Genomic DNA, 10463 nt, shown 5'->3' with positions numbered 1-10463 from the left:
CTTCTGGTGCTGATTTTAAAGGGCTTTTCAATAAGGGCGGCTAGATGTGCAGAATGTCAATCGTGGCGCTTGCTGTGTGGCACGTAGCGCCGTCCTGCTAGAACCACATGTCGTCTAGGTCCATATGGTTCAATATGGGCCATAAGAAATTGGTTATCATCGTTGTGTAGCGCTCGCTGTTGACGGTGACTGCCTCACCAACGTCGTTTTCAAAAAAGTACGGACCAATGACACCGCCGGCCCAAAACCCACACCAAACGGTAACTTTTTGAGGATGCATTATCACCTGGTGAACCTCGTGCGGATTGGTGTCGTCCCATATACGGCAATTTTATTTGTTAACACAGCCATTCATCCAAAAATGCGCCTCGTCACTAAAGATGATTTTTCGCCCAAAACTGGGGTTCTCTTCCAAACGCTTCGAAGCCCAGTCAGCGAACAAACGGCGTTGTCTATGTCATCAAATTTGAGCTCCTGGGTCAGTTGTTTCTTGTACGGGGTAGGCCCAAGTCCCGATGCAAAATTCGCCAAGTTGAAGTCTGCAAGAGGCCAAGTTCTTGTGCACGGCGAGGAATAGACTGCCTCGGGTTCTGCTGTACACTTTCACGGACCGCGGCAATGTTCTCGGCTGATCTTGCGTTCCTTGAACGTACGGGTATTGGCTGATTGTTTACTGACCCGGTCGTCTCGAATTTGGCCACCAAACGTTGAAGAGACGACTTTGAAGGGCCACCACGTCTACCGAAAAATGGGCGAAATGCGCGCAACGTTTGCGTTAATGAACACTCATTTTGATAATAAAGTTTTATCATTTGAACGTGCTGTTCAATCGTGTAACTTGATATGAAGATTTGGCATAAACAACTGAATAATAAACAAAAGATTTGACAGATGTCACCAAAACAAAATGGCTGCCACAGGGCGCCAAAATCGACCCGCGCCAATTGAAAAACCCTTTACATGGCCGGATGGCATCTTAATCAACCATCTTAAATCGTTTTTTCTTAGTAACTACTAAACTATTGTACATTAGCTTAATATAGTCTGTAAGAATGTATCCATTCAAAGATAATAAATAAATAAAAAAAATAAATAAATAAATAAAGAATTTGCATGCTACAAATTTATTTCACTAAATGCGGTTTTCCCCTGCAGGGCCTGCAAATTCACATATCACTCATACGCCACGTAGTCCATATTTCCCCCTTGATGTTCACAACTTTCGCTCCAAACTAAATGCATAGCATATATTTTTCCATTTCTACTTAACTGCCGCAAGTCGCTGCTACGAAGCTAATTCAATTGATTTTGTGATTTATCAGAGCGTTGTTTATCCTGACACTAAAGCCGCATCCCAGTCAGACGTAATTAAATTTTTGTGTAGCACTTCAAGTCCACACAACCACACACTCGCACATTCTCGCATTCTAAGTGCTCAGTTTCTCAATTAGTAATGCATACAGTTAGAAACTATTGGCAACTACATAAGTTACAACAACGCAAACAGCAACAACAAAACCAATATTACCACAATTAACTAACATTTCGTGTAACTGACTCAGTTTAGTTGGTACCCATCAACCGGCAAGCGGCAAGCAGCAAGTAGCCCAGCAACTAAACAACCGAAATCGGCAAAGAGCTTTGGGATAGCTGTGGCCTAGGCTTTTATGCGCTTACATTCATGCAGATACATACATACACATACACATATACATATCTAAGGCTTAGCAGTTCATCACAGCCTTTGTTGTTGCGTGTATTGGTTTTTAGTTTTAGCAGCGCTTAGCTAACTTCATTAACTTTATTGCAGGCAACAACTTCCGCAACGCTTACATAATTATTCACTTATAATTCCGAAAGCTCGGCAAATACGTATCTAAACTAAAATGCATGTTTTTTGCGGTCATAAGTTTATTTTAGTTAAATATTCGGCGAGTGGTTGGGTATGTAAGTGAGTGTGTGTGTGTGTCTGCATGCATGGAGTTATTCGATTATTTCATAAACACAATTCAATTTGTATATTTTAGCTTACTAATGACTCCTGAGATTTGCACATTACGGAACGCACATACATCGCACGTATTTTCATATAAAACTCGTTGAATAAATTGATAAAGACAGTTTGTATACACACACAAACCTGTTTAAAAGGACGCTTAATTCTACTTATATTTTCCCGTGGTTACTAGGTGGAAAATTTAATGACAACTTCTAATTTTTGTATAAAGTTTGAAATTTGAATGTGTATGGCTTTTTACTAGACAATTAGCTATTCTTTTATAAAGGTTACAGAGTAAAAGACTAATCATAGAACACCAAGCAAGTTTTCGGAAGAGTACAGGGCGGACCCATATTCGACGGACCCATCTGGCAGCCCTGGATCTTTTGACAGAGTCCGCAGATCGCTTAATGACATACCGCGTTGGAAGCGTCAGTCCAAGCAGATTTTTACCATGGAACAGTACACGCCACGCGAGCGCTTCCAAATTGTTGAAATTTACATTCAAAAAAGAAGTCAATTGTGAAAACTCAACGTGCGTATAAAAAAATGAAATAATGTGAAAAGTGCGCCTTCTAAGAACACCATTAAACGTTTGTACGAAAGGTTTTCGACTAATGATGCTCTTTCTAATCCAAAGAGGCCAAATCAAAACCCACCAAGGCAATCGGCTGAGAATATTGCTCTTGTACGGGCCAGTGTTGAGACGTCGCCAAGGACATCCCAAAATCGCCGTTCTCAGCAGTTGGGCATTGCTCGGACCACTTTACAACGAATTATCCGCATTGATTTGCATTTATTCCCGTATAAGATTCAATTGAAGCAAAGATTGTTGCCTGCGGACAAGCCTCGTCGATTGGAATGGGCCCAAAGAGTCATCGAAATGGCTGAAGATGACGAGCAAATTTTGGAACAAAATCATCATCTCCGATGAGGCTCATTTCATATTGAATGGGACGGTAAACAAGCAAAATTGCAGTATTTACGCCACTGAAAATCCTCACGAAATTCAAAAGGTACCTCTTTACGACGAAAAAGTCACTGTTTGGTGCGGCGTTAGTGCGAAAACGATTATTGGGCCGTTTTTCTTCGAAAATTAAGATGGTCAAGCTGTTACCGTCAATCAAACCACTGGATATAGTCATGCCCTAAATAACTGGTAAACAAGTTGGTAACAAGGATGTGTCAACAAAATGGCGCGGAAGCACTAGTTGGCTCCTGGAACAATCACTACTCAAACCAACCAACCAACGACCTCTGCAGGAATGTCTCGATCAGTTCTGAATCGTTCACGCAGAGCTACCATGGCCATGCCTCTATCATCACGCTTAGTTGTCTTCCCTGGACGCCTACTTCCAAAACTATCACTCTCTATTTCAGAATATTTCACCAATAATCTTTTTACGGAAGATTCGTTGCTGCACCATTCGCGGAATTATAGACAATTATAAGAATTTTTTATTTCACGAATAAATTTATAGTTACACTTAGTACTCACTGGCACCAAATGAGGTCAAATTAAAACAACAACATTAAGAAAATAAAAAGGTACCCGTCACACATTTAAAAATACGGGAAAAGAATCGTAACAGGAGAAAAATTACCGTCGCCGTTTTCTTTTTTTGGCCGTAAGTGTATGTGGTCGCTAGCGACGCTTTAAAATGTCAGGTGGCTTGCGCGCTTCTGGTGTTATCAGGCGCCATCTTCATTTTGTCACACACCGTGAAATTGAGGTACTCTTGGGCAAAGTACGACGTGCATCACATAGATTTTGTATTATCAACTTGTGGTAAAAAGGTGTATTCGCGTTGGATCCCACACAATTAAAGAAACGCTCGGAAACGGACTGAACTGCTTCGAAATTCGGTTCTAACGAATGTGAAAGCGTATTGATTATCATGAGGGATATTTTGAAAAGGAATAAAACTGTTTCAATCACCAATGTTCATTTTCCCATTGGTAGGTCAGAAATACGAATAAAACATCTCCCTCGTATTATTGACAAAGGAAGTCATCAATTCTTCATTTCATTAATCTACATACAATAGGGAATAAAGGAATAAATAGACAGGAGATGCTCTTTTAGCGTTCCTAGATATGAGAGTCAGCCAAGTATTCTGCTAGGCAAATCCTTCAACCTGGCTTTCGCAGTCAAAAATCATTTATCACCGAACAAATGAGCGAATTACAAATGTCTCTGCATCTCCTTTTCATTGACTAGGAGAAAGCATTTGATCGACCAAAAACAGTAATATGTGGTGTGCCCTACTACGGAATTCCCTTATAAGATTGTCAATTTAATCAAGGCGCAATACGAGGCTTTTGAAGCCGTATTTTGCATAACGGGATCTTACCCGAGCCCATACGAACAGAAGTCAACGTGAGCCAGGGCTGCATCTTATCACCGCTTCCTTTCCCCGTAGTCGCTGATGAAATTCTAACCACTGCAATTAATAATATAGAAAGAAGGGGATCTTTGTGGCACCCTATTCCAATAAAGCATCTTGAAGATATAGATTTTTCCGCCAATATAGTACTGCTTTCTCAGCGGAAATCAGACATGCAAAGCAAACTCAGGGACCTTGTAAGGTACTCTAACAGTGTTGGACTTAAAACAATGTATACGAAAAAAAATATTTAGCGATAAATGCGAGTGGCGTGCCCATCAATATTGGAGAGAACAGCATTGACCAAGTGAGCGGCTTTCAATAACATGGAAGCCAATTCACGGCAGAGGGGGAAGCAAAAGTAATGTTTGCACAAGACTGCAGGAGGCAAAAAACGCATTTGCTAGTCTCCGACCAGTGTGGCTATCCAAACAAATCAGCAGGTATACCAAACTGCGAAACTTTATTTCAAATATTACAGCTGTTCTTCTCTATGCTTGTGAAACATGGTGTCTATCAGCAGAAACCATTCAAAAGCTGCAAGTGTTTGTAAACCGCAGCCTGAGGTACATCCTGAGCATTTGGTGACCAGACAATTGGGTATCGAACGCCGACTTACACCGACAATACCAACACAAACTACTTGTGCAAGAAATCAGAGAGCACAAGTGGAGGTACCTCGCCCAAACACTAGGCTGGAATCCCGAGGGTCAGCGGAACCGGGGCAGACCTAGGGACTCATAGCGCCGGTGAATCGAAAGTAAAATAAAAGCTGTGAACAAAAACCTGACGTGGCAGAAAGCAAAGTCAATAACAGGGAACCGAAAGGAATAGAACAATTTTGCTTTGGCCGCATGCTCCGCAGCGAAGCTCAAGGAAGTTCTTCCATATCAGTCGTCGATTTCTTGAATAAGCTTTATTGATTTCCAGCAGGAAGTCTGGAAGTACTCAACACCGTTCTATTCCCAGGTAGAGGCACTATTTTATGACAAAAAGTCAACCTGGTGGTAAATCTGAGTCTTACTTACTTAGCTGCCAACTACAACCGATGACCGGTCTTGGCCGCTACTAAAATGTAGATTAAATCGGTTCTGCATTGCGAGCGTTGACGCCAGTTAGAAACACAAATGATAGTCAGGTATTCGTCGACTTGGTCTTTCCAACGTAGATGAGGGTGTGCTTTTTTGCGAGTTCTACCAGCACATTTCGGAAAGATCACCTTCTTTGCTTGAGCGCTATTGTCCATTCGTTCAACGAGACCTCGCCAGCGCAGCCGCTGAATTTTAATGCATTTCACTACATCGCTGTCGGCGTAAAGCTCGTGGTTCCATCTTATTCGGTATGCATCATTAACGCAAATTGCACCATAGATCTTGCAAAGAATTTTCCCTCGAAAGCTCCAAATAATCGCCCATCGGTGTTCGTCAATATCGAGGGCTCGTCGCCTTACAGTAAGACCGGGTGGAAGAGTGCTTGATAGAGCCTTTTTTTCGTACGTCGAGAGAGGGCTCTGCTTTTCTATTGCCTACCCAACTCAAAGTAGCACCTATTGGCAAGAGTTATTATTCGTTGGATTTCTTGGCTGACATTATTGTTTTTGGTGTTAATGCTGGATCCTAGGTAGGCAAAGTCCTTGACTACGCCGAACTCGTAATTAAGAATCGCAGCTTGCTGGCGGCTGCCGTAGCCGAATGGGTTGGTGCGTAACTACCATTCGGAGTTCAGAGAGAACGTAGGTTCGAATCTCGGTGAAAGACCAAAATGAAGAAAAAGTGTTTTCTAATAGCGGTCGTGCCTCGGTAGGTAATGGCAAACCTCCGGGTGTATTTCTGCTTTGAAAAAGCTCCTCATAAAAAATATCTGCCGTTCGGAGTTGGCTTAAAACGGTAAATCCCTCAATTTGTGGAATAACATCAAGACGCATGCCCCAAATAGGAGGAGGAGCTCGGCCAAATACCCAAAAAAGGTGTACGCGGGTGTAAAGGGTGTATATATATAACCTGCTGGCCAATACGGGTAGACTTTTTATTTGTTGACTCCAAGAACTTTCTTTAGCCCTCTTTTACCGCAATACCCACTCGACGGGAATCTTTTTCAAAACTGGAGAAAGTTGCACTGACTGTCCGCTGACTAAAGCCAACAATGTTGATATCATCAGCGTAAGCGAGCAGCATGGAAATTTTATACCCTTTAATCAAATTGAAAACACCGCATATGGAATCGCTTTGTCTGAAACCTCGCCTCGTTTCAAATGACTCAGAAACATCTTTGCCAATTCTCACTGCGCTGGTGGGGCTTATTAAGGTCGTCGTGCAAATCCAGATGAGCTTTGCGAGAATACCAAATTCAGGCATGGCTCAGACCTGGTGCTAAATCTTTAATAAATTTATGAAGTACTTCAGATGTATATATAGGTTAGGCATCTCTTCGGTTATGCATCTGCGGAGAATATATTGCACATTTTTAAGTAACCGAGTTTTTTAGTATTTAATTCAATAACAAATATTAAACCGGTACGAAATATGTAGCCAACTGCTGGATAACAAATAAGTAGCACAGCAATCATTTACTCTTTCTTCCATATTTTGTTTCATTGATTTATTTGGCAGCAATAATTACTAACATTAAAGCACTTTTAAAATGCGATGCTAAAAGTCAGCTTATAAAATGTTGTTGCTTTTATTTTTAGTTTATTTGTTTACGTACAAAGGTAACGTGAAAGTAGTTGCCGCTCGCCACAAGCTAGCACTTTTGAAATTGCAACGGTAATGGCAGTTGCACTCAAATCGGTTAGCATTTTTTACATATGCGCAATTAGTGGTAATTCTCAGCTGTAATTGACTGGTGGCAGCCAAAAGTACAAGCAGCCATGCATGGGGGTATACACACGTGCATTAATTTTAATTTAAAGCCAAGCAATGCCGTACGTAGATACACCAGCAAAGTGCACACCCACACACACACACATGCACGTGTACTTCGTATGTGTGCGGGCTGCTTGCATTCACAAAAATGTTAAAATGGCTTCACTTCATGGCGGGTTAAAAGCTTTATGTGGTCACTGTGGTATGACGAAAGGTTGCATTTTAAATGAAGAACTGCAGCAAATGCGTGTGTGTGCATTTATAACTGGCGCGCTGACATACATACATTTACCACCAGCTATTTGGTGGGTGGGGGCACTTACACAAATGCAACGGTTTTTAGAAAAAGTCACTTTGAAGTGAATTAGCACGAAATTAGCACTCAAAAACACTATAATTCGGCAATCAAGTGGAATAAGGTGCAAAAATTAAAGTGGAATAATGCAAGTGTGGGAAAAAAATTCCAAGGCTTTAGGTTATAGTTGTTAAGAACTAAATAAAAATGTGTGCGCGAAATGCTTAAGATTTAAAAAGAGATATTTTTAGTGAACCCAACTAAACTTTCTACCAAAGCCAAAATGGCTGGCCGGTGCGATATTTAGTGAGCAAAATATAGAAATGTGGGGAACATTTTTAAATAAAATAAAATATATTTCATTCATAACTTTTTTACATTTTCTTTTATTTTACAACGATTCATTAGCTGTTTGGCAAAGGGTGAAAATTCGATGGAACTCTTTCTGCTCTACAAAACTATGTTAAATGCATTTTTGAGTTATTTATTGTAATTTTTTATTAGTTCTGAGGCTTAAAAATGGAATACCCAGGAGGCAAAAATCAACATTTTCGACTCCTTCTCTACTGTGCTTTCCATTGATGTAAGAAACTGACGAAGCAGCCTGTGACATTTGCGACGTGTATGGAGAAGTTGTCATAGTCGAGTCTACAGCACGGAAAAAGCTTGCAAAGTTCGAAAATAGCGACTTCGACGTCGATGACACGTCCCGCAGCGAGGGCTTCCAAATTCGATGAATAACATTTCATGTCACTTTTGAAGGAGACCGGTCGCCAAACCAGTCGTAAATTGGAGGAAAAAATTAACTGCAATTATAAAACGATTATCAATCACCTTCACTCAATGAGATTTACCGAAATATTGGGAGCCTGGGTGCCTCCCGAGCTCAGCGAACAAAAACAAAGAAATTCGTCTTCAAATTGCTTCTCAGCATCTCGCCGGCCATCTAGCAAAACGCGCTCATAAACAGCGTTTTTGTACCGAATCGTCATGGGACATGAGAAATGGTGCGCATACATCAATATGAGACAAAGAAATGAGTGGGTGGCTCCAGGAGATACGCCAAGCCGAGAGTCAAGCCAGATCTTCATTCAAAGAAGATCATGATGTGTGTTTGGTGGAACTGGGAGGGCATGATGCACTAGGAAATGCTCAAAAAGAAAGTCACGGTCAACTAGGAGCTCTACATTGCCCAGTTTTATCACGTTAAGGAGTCTATTCAATTAAAAAGACATGATAGACATGGTTAAATCATATTATTTCACGGCATCACCAGGCCCCCCTGCTGCACAAGTCGTCAAAGCCGCACTCTCAGTATCTGCTGTAAGCTTCGGACCTTGAACCTACCGATAACTAACTTTTCCACTCCCTGTCAACCATTCTTTAGTTACCTCACAGAAGTTACCTTATAACTTCTTTGACTCCAGACCAGGCGATTTTAGGCGGAACGGCATCAACAAATTGGTCGAGGGGTGGGAAGACAGATTAACTTGTTGGTATAGAGTTGCTTTTTGTTTAAATAAAAGTCTTCGGTAAAAACGCCACGAACGTGGATATAAAATTTTTCAAAAAATTATAATCATCAGTATTTACTTTTACATAATCATATTGTATAATCAATACTATTTACATTGCCATTGAATTCGACTGACAAACTGATAATTTTTCTACTGGAATTATTCCAGTCAAGGCTGAACTAGACTTTTTTTCATCTATTAAATCCCAGTATTCAAACTTGAAAGTTTCCATACTAGTTCGACTTTTCGCTGCTGGGTAGCTTCTGGCCGTATACTCGTATGTATGTATAATATTTCCACCAACTTTCGGAGTCGCCAGCCAAATTTGTGACGAAAAACGAAAACGAAATAAGAACTTTTCATAAAACTAGACTTACACTCGAAACTATTTCCTCACATCACTCAAAGTTAGTTGTACTTTGTCAACCTGTGTCGGTAATAATTAATGCTCTTGCGGGTATGTGTTTGTGCACATGAATAAGTGTGCGTTATTTTAATGCTTGTCAACATGCAAGTATCGCATAAACAATATTCTTTTTTCTTCTCCTACTTCTTTTCTTTTTATTTCATGAATAGTAGGCACTCAATTACATTATTTGTGCATGTGCATGCAAATATGTATGGGTGTGTGTGTGTCTATAAGGTGACATATTTTCGGAAGCAAACCACATTCGCCTAAAGTTCCTTTATTTAATTAGTGCGAATATGAAAGGGCACACATACTTACATACATATGTAACATGCATAAGTGTGATGTGAAGTGAATGGGAAAGTATTGGAGTGTCACGGTTTATTTTATCTTTGCCATATTTCCATCCTCATTTGTTTACTTAAAAGATGCTGTATTACTAGTTCACATCACTAAAGGAAAATACGCTAGCATCGAACTGGTGAATTAAGAATTAGTGAAATTAGAACTATGTCCAGTTCGCGCTAATTCCTCATGCCATATGGGGATTTTAGATGCCAATTTCTTAGGAAGACGAGTTGGAATGGGCATATAAAAAGGGCACCCAGTGATCGAATAATAAGAATTGCTAGAGATTCTAAACCAGACGGAATGCCTGCACCGGAAAGACCTCCAAAATGATGGAAAGGAAGCTGGATATGTGCGTCAATTGAAGACAAATACAATTATTTTTATTAATTTTTTGCTTTCGTTTCATTATACTGTCTTAATGATTTTAATAAAAGAATTAGTTTTACGTTTACTCTCGCAATGAAATCTATTTTATATAGCATGAAGAAAAACAGGCAAGAAGCCTATATTAATGACGGAGCAGAGAGTTTATTAAGAATGGAAAGATTACTTGGAATAACAATTGGATATGAGGGGTATCGCTGAAACAAGCACGAATCAAGATAATGAAGCATTTTGGGTGCAACATTCGACAGTTTGCT

Source organism: Anastrepha ludens, chromosome 6, assembly GCF_028408465.1.
Source record: "Anastrepha ludens isolate Willacy chromosome 6, idAnaLude1.1, whole genome shotgun sequence".
Lineage (NCBI taxonomy): Eukaryota > Metazoa > Arthropoda > Insecta > Diptera > Tephritidae > Anastrepha > Anastrepha ludens.
The sequence above is the reverse complement of the archived record's forward strand: the minus strand, read 5'-3'. Positions refer to the sequence as shown.